At 51.0% G+C, this 17,405-nt stretch overlaps 1 long non-coding RNA gene across 1 annotated transcript; it reads left to right on the top strand.

The window, feature by feature from the left end:
- The first annotated feature begins 1,703 nt into the window (after window positions 1–1,703).
- On the top strand, window positions 1,704–4,472 carry LOC120673398. The gene is made up of 2 exons (XR_005674645.1): window positions 1,704–1,797; window positions 3,987–4,472. It is a non-coding gene; the product is annotated as an uncharacterized LOC120673398 (long non-coding RNA).
- The last annotated feature ends 12,933 nt before the right edge of the window (window positions 4,473–17,405 follow it).

The following is a 17,405-nucleotide window of genomic DNA, read 5'->3' as shown; positions in this document are numbered from 1 at the left end:
CTGGAGTTGCTAGAAGTCACACATACACCCAAGATCATCTCCAAGCCATACAAGAGCCCATTGATTATATCCTTAGCCCTTAGCACACTTTGAGAGTGTTGTGTAAAGGATTAGCTCTTACTGAGTGTGATTGCAAGGTCTTGAGCCCTTGTGCTGTGGTTCTCTAGTGAACCAAAACAAGAGCTTGGTGCGCCGGCACCTTGGAGCTTTGAAGGCTCGCCGGCAACGTCATCGACCCTCCGACTTGGTGTGGAGCGGCGATGGCATCTTTGTGCGGGGGACGTGGAGACCCCCATCCTTTGTGGAGAAGCTCCTTAGTGGAACCCGGGGCCAAGGTGACCGTGATTGTGTTCACGGAAGAGACTTGGTGGCCGAGTAGCAATACTCTTAGTGAGTGCTACAACAACGTGGATGTAGAGTGCCTTTGTGGCTAACCGAACCACGGGATAAACACCCGCGTCAAGAGTTTGCTATCTCCTATCCCGCTCTTTAAGCTTCCGCATTTCATACTAGCAATTCGTATGCCTTTACTTTCATAGAGTAATTTCTTGATAGGAAAGGCTATAGGTTGCTAAACTCTTTCGGGATACGGGTTTTACACTAAAATAACCATAGTTGAACATCTAGATAGCTTGATTTAGTTTAATTTTGTGCAAACTAGTTGGAGTCATAGGTCTAAGTTTTTAGTTGCCTAATTCACCCCCTCCCCCTCTTAGGCTAGAGCGCACTACCTGTCCTTTCACCCATGCACCCTAGTAACGTGCCTTCAGCAAAAGTCTTGACCACTGCATTGTGCACCGTGTTGCCCATGACTGTTGCACTCTTTATGAAGGCTTGTGCCACAGTTTGGCCAATTGCGTCTATCATCTTGCTTTCACGTTGAGCCTCTGTCAATGGCTGGAAGGATGGAAGATTAAACTTCTTGATCACCTCACCAGATCTATTGATGTTGTACGACTTGAGGCATTCACGCTTGAATTTCTCCACTAGCTCTTCAAATTCCTTCTTTTGTTCTTCTTTGAGTTTATCTTCAAGAATAGGAATTTGGTTTTCTTCACTAACTGCAGATTTATCTGTGAGTTCCACCAGGCGTGCGGGGGCGCCAAGCCCCTTCACCGGCGGCGGAGGAGCTCCGGCCCCAAGCGGGGCGCGCGGAGCACCCTGGCGCGAACGGTGGCGCTGCCCCCCCCTTCCGATGTGGATTTGGCTCGACCTCGTTTCCTCCGGCGGCGGCGAGGCAGGCGAGGCGCGGCTTTGGGGCAGAGGCAGAGCTCTGCGCGGCGCGGAGGCGGCCATGGCGGCACGGGGCGGCGGAGGCCCGCGCGGCGGCAGAGCTGGAGCTGCTCCTCCATCCTCTCTCCCCGACCGATAGAGGAGCTGGCCCACCGGCAGGGACGGCGGCGGGCGCGGACGGCGGCGAGCACGTCTGCCGCGAACGGCGGCGGGCGGGCGGGCAGGCGAGCGTGGCAGGCGTGGACGGCAGTGGGCACAGACGGGGGTGCGGACGGCGGCGCTGCGGGCGAGCGCGGACGGCGGTGCCGGGGCGGAGTTCGCCGCGCGGGGCGGAGCGCGCCGGGACGGGGTGTGCCTTCGCCGGGGCGCAGCTCGCCGCGCGGGGCGGAGCTCGTTGGGCCGGGGCGGACGGCGGCGGGCACGAACGGGGGCGCGGACTGCGGCGCTGCTGGCGGACGGCGGCGCGGCGAGCGACTGGGCAGTTGTCGGTGGCGCCCAGGGCGGGCGGAGCGGCGGCCGGGCGGGTGGGGCCCTCGCTAGGCGCCACGATGGCAGATTGAGGAGGTCCTCTACCCCGCTAGAAATGGCGGAAACGCAAGCTCCCTTTTTCGTAGCGTATTGGTTAGAGGAGACCGCTGCAGACCATTTTACTAGAAATTGTTACTCCAGTAACATTTAGGCATTGTTTGGTTCTAGGGACTTTTTTTAAGTCCCTGGAACTTTTTAGTATTTAGAAGTATTAGATAAAGATTAATTATAAAACTAACTACAGAACCCTGGGGCTAAATTGCGAGACGAATCTAATGAGGTATATTAATCTATGATTTGCGGATGGTTACTGTAGCATCACTGTAGCAAATTATGAATTAATTAGGCTCATTAGATTCATCTCGCGAATTAGCACTCAGCAGTCAAAAAATATTTATAAACAGATTTTATTTAATACTATAAAATAGTAAGATTCTTTTTGATGTGATAGGAACTTATGAAAAAAAATCCTGGAACCCGCACCTTACAGTGCGCCGGTGCGGGCAGTCTGAGCGCCCAAGTTCAGCCCTGGGGACGAGGACGATGTCAGTAATTTCTTTGATAATTATTGAGTGCTTTGCTGCTAGATTTGGTGCCAACTAGCAGTTCATATTTTTAATTGCAGATGTTCGGTGTTATCTTGCATTTCATTTATCTTGATAGTTCTTCCAAATCGTTTCTATGCTTTTTGTGAACACTCTTGAGGGAACGGTGCCACCACCTTAAGAAATATTACTAAATGCTGGATTGTTTCTTGGGCCTGCTTACATAGCAGGCAGCAAGTTGGGTGAGGAAGGCACGCTTGGCTAATCTGTCGGCTGTAGTTAAATTGTTCTCCATCGTAGGGGTGCCCCAGATTTCCAAATTTGCATACTCAGCGCAAGCCTGATCGACTAAATTGAAGAAGGCATTGTAGGCAGGCTTGCTACAGTAAATTCCTGAAAGTTGAAAATTTCCAAACATGCTATCAGGTACACCTTGCTGTCGGACTGTCCCATCAGTCCCAAACGTGGACATATTCAGGCCCTGTTTGGTTTGCCCTAGCACAAGTAGCACAAAAACTTTGACCAATAATTAGGGGTACTAAATAAAGTTAATTTACAAAACTAACTCCACAGCGCTGTACTACTTCGCGAGACGAACCTAATGAGGTCTTTGACCGCACGATTAGAGGACAGTTACTGTAGCATCACTGTAGCCAATCATCGATTAATTACTATCATTAGATTCATCGTGAAAAGTTACACCCATCCGTGGAAAGGTTTTGCAAATAAACTTCTTTTAGTACTCCATGCATTGAAGATTCTTTTCTCGGAAAATGTGTGGTATGTTATGATATTGAAAACCAAACAGGGCCTCAGGCTGTGTTTAGATGAGGGGAATTGGGGGAGAAAAAATCACATCAGTCACTGTAGCACACTGTAGCACTTTTCGTTTGTTTGTGGTAAATATTTTCCTACCATGACCTAACTAGGCTCAAAAGATTCGTCTCGCAACGTACATCAAAACTATGCAATTAGTTTTTTTATTTAACTACATTTAGTACTCCATGCATGAGTTATTTGCTATATTTAATGTTTTGATGTGATAGGAGATGTGATGGATGTGATGGAAAATTTGGAAATTTTGTGGGAACTAAACACACCCTCAACCAAAGTCCTGACCGATGAAGTGATCTTTATTTCCTCACCGAATGACTGTCAGCCAGCACTTGTCTCACAGTCCGCGGCTAAGTAGATCTGCAAGGAACCAATGCTCTAGTTGTGGTGCCGATTCATGTAGTTTGTTTGAAAACTGTTGTCGCCCAGCATCACTGTAGCCATAGCAAATAATGCCTTGCCATTCGGATGCACTTGTAGCCCAGTCCAAGGTCTAGATGGTTCTGTTTCTTTTTAGCTGTAACCATTGTACTTGGGGAGCCCAACCGAGGGTTGGCAGATCATGGATGCCCAACCCTCCACACTCAATCAGCCGAGAAACCCTTGGCTAATAATCAAGACATTTACCACCATCGGCTTGGTCCTGCCCCTTCCAAAGGAAACCCGTTATTAGTTTATCAAATAGCCTTAAGACCCACTAATTTCATTGGTGAAGCTGGCACTCATTTCTTTGATAATTTGTCCACAGCAACATGGATATCTTACTTTTATTGCAGATTTTTTTGTTCCTTTTATTGCTCTTTCTTTACTATATATGTTGACTGCAATTTTCTTTGAACAATGTAGGATGGATGATTTCTTTATCGATCTCAACAATGAAGCACAGTGTGTTGGTGTTGGAGAAGTTTCTGAATCTTCCATGAGCGGTTCTGCTTCCAAGGTGGGGGCAACAAGGAACAAGCAGACCAACTTCTCGGCGTATGAAGACAACATGCTCTGCAAATCGTAGCTGGCAATTAGCTGTGATCCCGTTGTAAACACCGGCCAGAGGAAGGAAGCTTTTTGGATTCGTGTGCTCAACAGATACAATTCCAAATGCGGCAGCTATCCGACGAGGACCCAAAAATCCATTATGAGTCGTTAGGATCACATCAAGGCTGAAGTAAGCAAGTTCTCTGGATACATGGCACAGATGATCCGTTCCAATCCTAGTGGCATGTCGGATGCAGATAAGTCAGTGGTTGGTCCTGCTGATTTTGCTAGTATGGAGAAGCACAATTTCACTCTCATGCACTGCTGGAAAATCATGAAGGATGAGCCCAAATGGATGGAGCTCAAAAGGAAAATGGACACCCCTCAATATAGTGGTTCCAGGGAAAACGTCCCCCCCCAGTGTGCAGCGAGACATTTTCGATCTTCATCTCGAAAAGTCCTCATCAACTAGCCCATCAAGAAAACGTCCCATGGGGAGGGACACATCAAAACAGGCTAAGAAGAAAGCTGCTTCAGCGTCCTCTGAGTACGTGTCCAAGATACATGACCTATCTGTTCAGAAGATTGAGTTATTCAAGTAAACAGAGGGTGAGCGCAAGGCCCGGCTCGATGAAATTGTTACTCTAGAGAAAGTGAAGGTAGAGGAAGCTCGCGAGCACCGCAAGAAGATGCTGGACATAGAGAAGGAAAGGTTGGCTCTGGATAAGCAACGGCTTCACATGGAGGCTGAAAAGGAAGAGAAGAAAGAGGACGAGCGTATTTTGTCCATTAACATTGATCAATGTCTACCCATGCAACGCATGTACTATCAAGCGCTACAAGAAGATATCATTCAGAAGTTGATGTCTCAACGTCGTGGACCTCAGTGAGGAAGTGTAACATCCTAAAAAATCCGCTAAATTAAATTGTACGGTAATTATTTTCAAAACCAAGTGTTCCATCGTTGAGCTCAAAGCCCGCCCTAATTCCCGGAATCTTTCCCTGTTCCAATCAACCGATCTCCAGCATTTCGACCCCTTTTTCCTGTGGCCTCGTCAGCGATCGCGGAACGCGGCCGATCGGCTCCGCGATCGACGCCGTGATCTCGGCGCGAATCTCCCTCTCTCCCTCTCTTTCTCTCCATTTCTCCTTTTTCCGTTTTCTTTTTCCTTTTCTCTTTTCTTTTCTTCCTTTCTCTCCTCTCTTCCTCCCCGCGCGCTCGGCCGGCCCATACGCCTCCTGCTCCACCCGACCACGCCCCTCACCCGAGCACACCCCCCTCCTGGGCCGCGCACCGGTCGTACCAGCTCGGCGCCGCCTCTGCCGCACGCGCCCACGCTGTAGGGCAGTCTCGCGCCCCGGCCGCCTGCTCTGCTCCCGCGCAAGCCGCTCGCCGCCACCTCGCCTGCCCAGGCCACGCGCACCGCCCCCGGCCCGCCCGTGCACGCACACACAAGCACGAACGCGGCGCACGCACGGCACGCCACGACGTGACCGCGCACGCCACGACACTGGCCGACCGTCGTTGACGCCGCACAGTGCCGGCGACCTCGGCACAGCGCCGCCAGCACACGGTCGCCGCCCCGCATCACCTCGCCGCCCACTGCCGTCGTTGACGCCGCGCAGAATCGCCTGCCCGAGGCGTCAATTCGCCAACGTTCGCCCCGCCCGCTGTCGCCGTTGACGCCCCACCAGTGCCTCCGCGCCGTGCCATCACTTCACCTGGGCGAGCCCCGTCGCCCCCACACCATTAACGCCGCCCGGAGCTTGCTCCTCGCTCCACCGCCTTTCCGCGGTTATAAAAGGGCCCCTGCCTCACCTCCACTCCCTCTCAAACCTGCCCAACCCCGCATGTTCCCCTCCACGACCTTGCAGCGCCGCCGCCGCCACATCCGCCCGCCGCCGCCGGCCCTCGTCGCCCCACCTCATCGAGCCGTCCCAGCCTGAGGTAGTACCGGGAATCAAATCCCAGTAGCCCCTTCCTCCTTTCCCCCATGATCCCGGCCGCCGCCGTGGCCCGGAGCGGCCGGATTGGCCGCCGCCGGCGACCCTGGCCGCCTCCCCTGTTCTGCGTCGGGGGGGGGGGGGAGGGGATGAGTGGCCCTTTTGCCTTTAGGCCCTCCCTCTCCTCCCATTTTATTAAAAGGAACCCCATCCTTTTAAGCCCCTTTTACAATTAAAACCCCCCTTTTTTGTTATATTCCACAAACAAACCCTCACCATATAAACAAATTTATAAATGAGCCCCTGACTCTTTTAGATTAACCCAAGTAATTTCTAAAATGCAAACCAAGCCCCTGCCTTCTTAAATTTAATTACAATTAGGCTCGCTGGACCCTGATTTAACCCTAACCCTCTATGCAACCTATCATTTCATGCGCCAAACGACCTCGGATAAACCTAAAACTTTACCACGCCTCTCATAATATAGTTTTGACCATGCCATTAGGAACACACCCAAAAATATCACTCCATGCTCCATATCTTATGTGTTTCCGATTCGAGCTCAACGATAGATCTTTGTATTGATTGGGTGCTTATTTTGTGTGCGCTGTAGATTACGGAGTGAGCGAAGGAGAGCCCGTCAGCGAGCAGTGCTGTGAGCAGGTGAACGAGGATCAGTTCCGCGACCCCGAACCCGAAGGACAGGACCTCCCCGAAGGCTACGAAGACGGCAAGTTCAACCCCATCCTTTGATGCATGTTTCGGTCCTAGTTTTTATAAACACAACCCAAAGGCCTGCTTTATAAAATTGCATATGTGTTGCTTGCATGAAAACACGGTTGGATAGCCACCCCTTGATTTGTGATAACCATTCCTTGACCACCTAGATTAATGTCTGATTTTGCTTGGACGTTAATCGATATTAGAACGCTTAGGACTTTATTCATAAATACTATTTGATTTATAAAGAAAATGTGTGCGTATTGGGAAGGGATAAATGTGGTGTTTTTGAAAAGTGTGTTTAGACGGGATGGATGGCATTTCTGCGTGATTTGCCATTTGGTGTGCTCGTGCCTGTGTGGCAGGGCAAGGAAGGGAGATATCCATCTTGTCACAACTAAGGACCGAGTTGGTGTGTCATCTCACCTAACTCCACTATCGTGCAAACCACTCGACCGTTGAATGGGCAATGACGTAGCATAAATCCCACTAGTTGGTGTGATAGCCATCAGGAGGGCTGAGAGCAACGGGTGACCAAGGAACAGGGATATGCTCAGTGTGACTTACACCCCGGTTATACCTCAGAGTTAGGTCAATGACCCCTTGGGAATCCCGTGATGGCTAGTCAGGCTAAGCTAAGGTGGGTAATGGCTATGTTGGGATCTACACCGACACGGCGGTGTTCGAGTTGTGGTATCCTACTTGTGGGTAAAGTTGCACACCTCTGCAGAGTTAAGAATCTATTCGAATAGTCCGTGCCCACGGTATTGGGTGAGTTACGGTGTGGTCACATAACTAGGGTTTCATTGGGATGGGCTGGCGTGAGTTGTTTTGGAATTATGTCCGGCAGTTGTGCCGTGTGCTACGACGGATGGGGAGTCCGGTAGCAGTTTTAAAATTTGAACTCCGTGTTACTACAAAAACTATTTTCTAAAAGATTTTCTATTAAATAAACCCCTGCATATAATATCGTTCTTCTGCAAATTGAACCGTAACCTTATCCTTAATTTACCTATGCATATTAATCTGATATAACCCCTCTGTGGGTGTCGTTGGACTTGCTGAGTACGTTTGTACTCACCCCACTCTTACTTTTTACAAAAGAAGACAAAGACTTCGTGCCAGATGACGCTGAGTAGGGTTATCGTTCTGCACCCAACCTTGCCTGTGGAACCGGCCCTGTCAAGATGCCTTCGCTGTCGCAGTACTCTGAGCCCGCAATAGACCCCATGTGGTTTGCGGTCTGGTGTTATGTCGTAGCTTGGTTACTTATTATCATTATCTATATCGAGTGTCCTCCTAGGTTTGTACGGTTTTGAACCATCTGATGTAATAAATGTGGCATCAGCCTCCTGGGACTGATGCTTTGTATCACATTTAAGTCTTCTCTTATGAGGTGACGCTTCAGGTGGTATCAGAGCCGTAGGTTGGCCGTAGGACGTGACCATAGGAGCGAAACCCCGTTTTAGGCCTTTCCACCCTAGGTTTATTACTTCCTTAACCTTTTCTTCACATAAACACTCACCGCTGGTTCTTGCCCTGTTCCAGATGGCTGATAATGGATGGATCAGCGGAATCTGTTTCGCAGAGCTCGGCCTTCCTAAGTTGTTGATACTCAGCCTGGAACGCATCGGAGTTGTGGATCCGCCAGAGTTTCTTTACCGGGAGTACGACTCCAAGGGCACTCTTCGGTGTGACCTGATGATCTTCGTGGCAAGGAGCACCCGCTACCCAGATGTGGATCCTTGGTTCATCTCCACCACTAGTTTTCGCTTCCCGGACACTTATCGAAAAGCCGCCCGCAAAGCCCTGCGACGTCTACGCGTGATCTACTGGCATCACCTCCAGCGGACTCCTATGGGATTTTTCCCGCCGACTGAAGGAAGAGGACGCACATGGATTGCTAGGATGAGAGGGCTTGGGAGAGAAGAAGAAGACCTGGAAGACACCGTATCCAACCGATCCATCTATCTCACCGGCCTGGATGAGCTCTACCGTGAACAAGCGGCACAACTGAAGCAACAAGTCCACAGAGCAGAGAAGGCAACCCAAGAGCTGGATGAACAACGGACAAGAACCGTACACGCCGAATATTCCCTAGCCGCTCTCCAAGTCCAAATGGAAGAAAAAGAGGCAGAACTGGAAGAGCAACAGGCGAGAGCCACACGCGCCGAGAATTCCCTGGCCGCTCCCCAAGCCCGAATGCAGAGGTACGAGGCTCGCTGGGGAATAGGTGGGTGGATAGAGGAAGACGAAGAAAAAGAACCCGAAGAGGCTCAATGGGATGTAGGCATTCAGACTGAGGAAGAAGAACCCATGGAAACCCATTGGGATGTTGGTACTCAGACTGAAGAAGAAGAACCCAAAGAAACCCACTGGGATAAAGGTACTCAGACCGAGAACGACATGATGGATCAGTATCTCCCACTGAAGAAGCGCCCCCTTAGGATTGAGGAGGAGTCCCCATGATAGGAGTAGCCCCTAAGCTAGAATCTCTGCTCTAATTATCGTGTATCCATGAAGTTGTACCCCACCATGTTACCATAATAAATGTCATCTACCCCCTTTGTGTACCTCAAATAATTGTGCAAGTTTTTCACCCTACTTTTGCTTTCAGATGGCTGAGGAAGGATGGACCCAGGGCGATTGCCAAGCTGCACCTGGTTTCCCCAGTCTCTTGATCAACTCCCTGGAAAGCCTTGGCGTCGCGGAACGCCCAAGGTACTACAACAGAGAGTACGAGCATCATGGCACTCTCTGCTGTAGGGTGATCCTAGTCATCGCCAGAAGTGACCGATATCCAGACATCCAGTCATGGAGAGTGACCGCTACAGGGTTTAGGCACCAGGACACCTATCCCTTAGCCGTCCGGAAAGCACTTCGTTATCTGTGCCGGATTTTCGAAAGACACCTCGCCCCTACACCAATGAGGTTCTTTCCACCAGCCATCAGAACTCCAGTTTGGGAAGCTCGAATGAGAAGCCTGGAACGGCGGCGCCATGAAGAAGTTCCTCTGTACCAAGTACTACCTACCTAGCCTCCTTGGATCAGCTCTTTGATGAGCAAGCCAACTTGCAGAGGGAACAGACCTATCGAGCCGAGCAAGCAGAGCTCGCGGTAAGACTGCAGCAGATCCGAGCAGCCCAAGCCGAGGCAAGAGCCGCAGCCGCGGTCAGCAGTGAAGCAGTTGCTCATGAGAGCCTCAGGCAAGCCCGGGACCAGCGTATGCAAGATTGGGCTAGTAGTGGAACCCCAGTCCCGGCAATAGGAGAAGACCATGTTCTGCTCGGAACGTCCGTCATTGGTTGGGGACCACTCTTTGGAAACCCACAAGCCCCACCCGAGAACCATGGAAGGTCTACGGCCGCCGCCGCAAGAGAAGCCACGACTCAACCCCGGGAAAACGGAGATCTAGAGGACGGCGAGCCAGGACCACTCATTCCCCTGGAAGATGTGAGTTCCCTTCTGAGGGAGGAACCCACTCAAGCCGATGAGCCTGCCTAAAGTGCTAGCGACCGTCAAGGGATGAAGCCGTGTGGTCCGAAGAAGATCTGTGCCCCTTTTCTTTTGAAGTTGTGTACCCGAACGTGTAGTACGCATTTGGCCTTACCCGTGTTGTACCCTCCCTTGTAGTAATAAAGTTGTTGTGCTTGTTAGTTGTGTGCTTTTTGGCAGTAGTTAGATACTGCCTTTTCAAAAATGCGAATTAAACAACTTAAACATCACCTAATCTTAGTCCCAATCCACTCGTTCTGCAGATGGTTTCCCGAAGCGTTACGAGGGCCTCCCGCGTCAGGGACCCTGCAGCCGCTGATGCAGGAGTACATCCTGACGGGCAAAACCATCCTCAGGAAGATCAAGAAGTGAGTCAGGGCAGAGGAGAAAATCTTGGTGCACAGCTGCCACCACCACCACCACCCTTCACGAATCTGGCACAAATAATCCATAACCAGACTCTCATACTGGAGACACTGGCCAATGCTCTAGTGAACAGGCAGCCACGAGAGTAGACCTTTAATGATAAGCTGACAGCTTTCCTGAGAGCCAAGCCACCCACTTTTGCCGGATCCAGCAACCCCTTGGATGCAGATGATTGGCTCCATGTGATCCAGAGGAAGCTCGAGCCGTTTGGGTGCCAGGATCGAGATAAAGTCCTCCTGGCAGCACATCAACTCACCAGGACTGCCTTAGCCTGGTGGGAAAATTACTGTGCTGCTGCCAGAGATGCCTCCACCATCACCTGGAATGAATTCGTGAGGGAGTTCCGCCGTTATCACATCCCCTCGGCCACCATGAAGCGCAAGGCGGATGAATTTCGCGCACTTCAGCAGGGGAGTATGACTGTGGAAGAGTATACTCACCAGTTTATGGAGCTGGCTCGCTATGCACCCGAAGAAGTGAATGACGACGAAAAGAAACAAGACATGTTCAAGAAGGGACTAAACCCAAAACTCAGGACCGCTCACCCCTCAGATCTATCCGGATTTCAACACCTTGATGAACAAGGCAATCCTCACCGAGAAGGCTAAGATTGATGAAAGGAAAGAGAACAAGCGCAAGTTCCTGGAAAGTAAGTCACGCCAGCAAGATCGTTTTCGGAAGCTCAGAAGCTTCAGCTACAACGCACCAAGGTCCCAAGCCCCAATGCAATACAAAACTCAGTCTCAGGTGACAGGACCACGGGGCCCTAACACCCAGCCCAGGAGCCAGAACACCATGAGGGCCCCGCGGAGCAATGCAAGTCAGGTCACCACCAACAACAGCAATATGAGGGCCTGCTTCAACTGTCGTGAGACGGGTCATTTCATCGCCGACTGCCCCTATGCCAAGAACAAGCCTGCTACTTCAGCTTTCTCCAACACGGTGAATGGTCCAAAGCCAGTCCTGACCGGTGCCAACCGAGTGCCCCTCCGCGGCAACAACAACGACAACAACAACCAGCAGAGGCAATCCCAGCAGTCTTTTGGACGAGCTCGCGTCAACCACATCGACGCACAGGAAGCTCAAGGAGCTCAGGGAGTAGTACTCGGTGAGTACCTAGTCAGCTCAACTCTTGCAACAGTATTGTTTGATTCTGGAGCATCACACTCATTCATATCCTCGAGTTTTGTGGAGAAACATAAAATACCTACAGTACTACTAAAAACACCCCTTTTAACCCGGACGCCCGGAGGAGACATCAGGTGTCAACTGGGTTGTCTACGGGTAAGGATTAATTTAAGTGGGGTAGAATTTCTAGCAGACCTAGTAGTACTTAAGTCAGAAGGGATAGATGTGATCCTCGGAATGGACTGGCTAAGCAAACACAATGGCCTCATAGGATGCACGGACAAGGTAGTACATCTAACAAACCCAGAGGGAGTCCGAGTGACCTGCCACACCCGGGAAAGTGGAGCAAACCCGATGGTATTCAGCATGGAAACCAAGGCCTTGGAAGAAGTCCCAGTAGTAAATGAATACCCCGATGTCTTTCCCGAAGAACTTCCCGGTATGCCACCAGATAGGGACGTAGAATTCGTCATTGATCTTGTTCCTGGTACCGCCTCGATAGCCAAGAGACCCTATAGGATGGCAGCCTCGGAGCTGGCAGAATTAAAGAAACAGCTGGAAGAACTACAACGGATTGGCTTCATCAGGCCAAGTTCGTCTACTTGGGGAGCCCCGGTTCTATTTGTCAAAAAGAAGGACGGAAGTATGAGGTTGTGTGTAGATTACCGGGCACTAAACGAAGTCACTATTAAGAACAAGTACCCCCTTCCCAGGATCGATGACCTTTTCGATCAATTAAAAGGAGCCAAGTACTTCTCCAAGATTGATCTCAGGTCCGGATATTTTCAGCTCAAGATTAGGGAGAGCGATATCCCAAAGACAGCCTTTGTCACCCGGTATGGGCAGTTTGAGTTCACAGTGATGTCTTTTGGACTGACAAATGCACCTGCCTATTTCATGAACCTCATGAACAAAGTGTTCATGGACGAGTTAGATAAGTTTGTCGTAGTCTTCATCGACGACATACTTATTTACTCGAAGAGTATTCAGGAGCACGAGCAGCACCTGAGGGTAGTTTTGGAGAAACTGAGAGTGCATAGGCTATACACCAAGTTCAGCAAATGTGAGTTCTGTCTGGAGAAAGTAGCCTTCCTTGGCCATATTTTGACTGCCGAAGGAGTCGCCGTGGACCCCGAAAAGATCGAAGCAGTATCCAACTGGCAGCAACCAACCAATGTCAGTGAGATCAGGAGTTTCCTCAGATTAGCTGGGTACTATCGAAGATTCATTGAGGGATTTTCTAAGATAGCCCGGCCCATGACAGAGCTGCTCAAGAAAGAGAAGAAGTTCACCTGGACGGAGTCGTGTGAAAGGAGCTTCCAGGAGTTGAAGCGAAAATTGACGACAACCCCAGTGCTAACCCTGCCGGATATTCATCGGGATTTTGTCATCTATTGTGATGCCTCCCGGCAAGGATTAGGCTGTGTACTGATGCAAGATGGGAAAGTCATGGCATATGCTTCCCGTCAGCTCAGGACCCATGAGCAAAACTACCCGACCCATGATTTGGAGTTTGCAGCTGTAGTGCACGCACTTAAGATTTGGAGGCATTATTTGATTGGAAATAAGTGTGAAATCTTTACCGACCATAAAAGTCTGAAGTATATCTTCACCCAGCCAGACTTGAACTTGAGGCAGAGAAGATGGCTGGAATTAGTCAAAGATTATAATATGGAAATCCATTATCACCCTGGTAAAGCAAATGTAGTAGCCGATGCCCTAAGTCGGAAATCCTACGGACCCAAGAATGACCATTTACGAGAGGAAATGGCACGATTAAATGTGCACATTGTCCCTCGAGGTTCCAGCCAAGTACTGAACGTCCAATCCACTCTGGAAGAAAGGATCAGGAAAGCCCAAAGATCGGACAAGGGGCTGATGGAAATCCGGAGGCAGACCGGAGAAAATAAGGCACCAGATTTCAGAGTGGATAATAGGGGAACGTTATGGTATAAAGATAGAATTTGTGTACCCCAGAAAGGAGATTTTAGGCAAATAATCATGGATGAAGCCCACAATTCGGCCTACTCCATTCACCCAGGCTCCACCAAAATGTATATAGACTTAAAACAAAAATATTGGTGGAATGGGATGAAGGCGGATATTGCCACGGTTTTATCGCCCGTTGTGATACTTGTCAAAGGATCAAGGCCGAACACCCCAACACCGGCAGGATTGCTGCAACCCCTACCCATCCGGTTGGAAATGGATGAGATAGGGATGGATTTTATAGTAGGCTGCCAGAACCCAGAAAGGACACGATTTCCATATGAGGTGATAGTGGACCGACTCACTAAATCAGCTCACTTCATACCCGTACGGACCAACTAGGCGGAGAAAAGCTGGCCAAGCTCTATGTGGAAAATAGTGAAATGCATGGTGTGCCCAGCCGAATTGTTTCAGAATAGAGGGACCCCAGTTCACCTCTCGATTTTGGAAAGTTTTGCATAAAGCTATGGGCACCAAGCTAGACTTTAGCTCCGCTTAATCACCCACAAGGACAGATATGGTCAACAACGGGTACCAAGCAAGTTTGGGCATGTCACCGTTTTGAAGCTCTCTACGGAAGGAAGTGCAGAACGCCGCTGATGTGGTCGCATGGTGTGCCCAGCCGAATTGTTTCAGATAGAGGGACCCAGTTCACCTCTAGATTTTGGAAAAGTTTGCATAAAGCTATGGGCACCAAGCTAGACTTTAGCTCCGCTTATCACCCACAGACAGATGGTCAGACAGAAAGGGTGAATCAGATCATGGAAAATATGCTGAGAGCGTGTGTCCTCACTTATGGCAAAGATTGGGAACAAAGCTTACCTTATGCCGAGTTCTCATACAACAACGGGTACCAAGCAAGTTTGGGCATGTCACCGTTTGAAGCTCTCTACGGAAGGAAGTGCAGAACGCGCTGATGTGGTCAGAAGTGGAGAACGTGCCCTATTCGGCCCCGCACTCATCAGGAAGCAGAAGAGAAGAAAGAGTCGCCGAGATTAGGAAAGCTGAAAGCAGCCCAGTCAAGACAAAAGAGCTACGCTGACAAGAAAAGACGGGAAATAAGCTTCAACCCAGGAGATTTCGTGTATCTCAAGGTGTCACCCAATCGAGGAACCCGAAGATTTCAGGTACATGGAAAATTGGCTTCCCGATACATTGGACCATACCGAGTTCTGAAGAAAGTTGGAGCAGTAGCATACCGTTTGGAGCTACCAGAAGAAATGTCAGATATACACCCAGTATTCCACGTCTCGCAGCTAAGAAGATGTTTGAGGGTACCCGAAGCGGAACATGTGCCAGTAGAAATGATAGATCTGCAGCCAGATCTGCGGTACCAGGAAATACCGGTCAAGATTCTAGATACTGTAACCAGGAGAACGAGAAATTCCGAAGTACGGATTTGCAGAGTTCAGTGGAGCAGACACGGAGTAGAAGAAGCTACGTGGGAACGCGAAGACCCTCTGAAGAAGGAATTTCCCCACCTGTTTAGGAACCAGCCGAATCTCGAGGACGAGATTCATTTTAAGTGGGGTAGGTTTGTAACATCCGAAAAAATCCGCTAAATTAAATTGTACGGTAATTATTTTCAAAACCAAGTGTTCCATCGTTGAGCTCAAAGCCCGCCCTAATTCCCGGAATCTTTCCCTGTTCCAATCAACCGATCTCCAGCATTTCGACCCCTTTTTCCTGTGGCCTCGTCAGCGCGCGCGGGCGACCGCGGAACACGGCCGACCGGCTCCGCGATCGACGCCGTGATCTCGGCGCGAATCTCCCTCTCTCCCTCTCTTTCTCTCCATTTCTCTTTTTTCCGTTTTCCTTTTCTCTTTTCTTTTCTTCCTTTCTCTCCTCTCTTCCTCCCCGCGCGCTCGGCCGGCCCCGACGCCTCCTGCTCCACCCGACCACGCCCCTCACCCGAGCACGCCCCCCCTCCTGGGCCGCGCCCCGGCCGTACCAGCTCGGCGCCTCCTCTGCCGCACGCGCCCATGCTGCAGGGCAGTCCCGCGCCACGGCCGCCTGCCCCGCTCCCGCGCAAGCCGCTCGCCGCCACCTCGCCTGCCCAGGCCGCGCGCACCGCCCCCGGCCCGCCCGTGCACGCACACGCAAGCACGAACACGGCGCACACACGGCACGCCGCGACGCGACCGCGCACGCCACGACGCTGGCCGACCGTCGTTGACGCCGCACAGCGCCGGCGACCTCGGCACAGCGCCGCCTGCACACGGTCGCCGCCCCGCGTCACCTCGCCGCCCACTGCCGTCGTTGACACCGCGCAGAACCGCCTGCCCGAGGCGTCACTTCGCCAATGTTCGTCCCGCCCGCTGTCGCCGTTGACGCCCCACCAGTGCCTCCGCACCGTGCCATCGCTTCACCTGGGCGAGCCCCGTCGCCCCCACACCATTAACGCCGCCCGGAGCTTGCTCCTCGCTCCACCGCCTTTCCGCGGTTATAAAAGGGCCCCTGCCTCACCTCCACTCCCTCTCAAACCTGCCCAACCCCGCATGTTCCCCTCCACGACCTTGCAGCGCCGCCGCCGCCGCCACATCCGCCCGCCGCCGCCGGCCCTCGTCGCCCCACCTCATCGAGCCGTCCCAGCCTGAGGTAGTACCGGGAATCAAATCCCAGTAGCCCCTTCCTCCTTTCCCCCATGATCCCGGCCGCCGCCGTGGCCCGGAGCGGCCGGATTGGCCGCCGCCGGCGACCCTGGCCGCCTCCCCTGTTCTGCGTCGGGGGGGGGGGGGGGAGGGGATGAGTGGCCCTTTTGCCTTTAGGCCCTCCCTCTCCTCCCATTTTATTAAAAGGAACCCCATCCTTTTAAGCCCCTTTTACAATTAAAACCCCCTTTTTTGTTATATTCCCCAAACAAACCCTCACCATATAAACATATTTATAAATGAGCCCCTGACTCTTTTAGATTAACCCAAGTAATTTCTAAAATGCAAACCAAGCCCCTGCCTTCTTAAATTTAATTACAATTAGGCCCGCTGGACCCTGATTTAACCCTAACCCTCTATGTAACCTATCATTTCATGCGCCAAACGACCTCGTATCAACCTAAAACTTTACCACGCCTCTCATAATATAGTTTTGACCATGCCATTAGGAACACACCAAAAAATATCACTCCATGCTCCATATCTTATGTGTTTCCGATTCGAGCTCAACGATAGATCTTTGTATTGATTGGGTGCTTATTTTGTGTGCGCTGTAGATTATGGAGTGAGCGAAGGAGAGCCCGTCAGTGAGCAGTGCTGTGAGCAGGTGAACGAGGATCAGTTCCGCGACCCCGAACCCGAAGGACAGGACCTCCCCGAAGGCTACGAAGACGGCAAGTTCAATCCCATCCTTTGATGCATGTTTCGGTCCTAGTTTTTATAAACACAACCCAAAGGCCTGCTTTATAAAATTGCATATGTTTTGCTTGCATGAAAACACGGTTGGATAGCCACCCCTTGATTTGTGATAACCATTCCTTGACCACCTAGATTAATGTCTGATTTTGCTTGGACGTTAATCAATATTAGAACGCTTAGGACTTTATTCATAAATACTATTTGATTTATAAAGAAAATGTGTGCGTATTGGGAAGGGATA

Source organism: Panicum virgatum, chromosome 5N (assembly GCF_016808335.1).
Source record: "Panicum virgatum strain AP13 chromosome 5N, P.virgatum_v5, whole genome shotgun sequence".
NCBI classification, from domain to species: domain Eukaryota; kingdom Viridiplantae; phylum Streptophyta; class Magnoliopsida; order Poales; family Poaceae; genus Panicum; species Panicum virgatum.
Note: the sequence above shows the minus strand (reverse complement) of the source record. Positions and strands in the feature narration are given on the sequence as shown.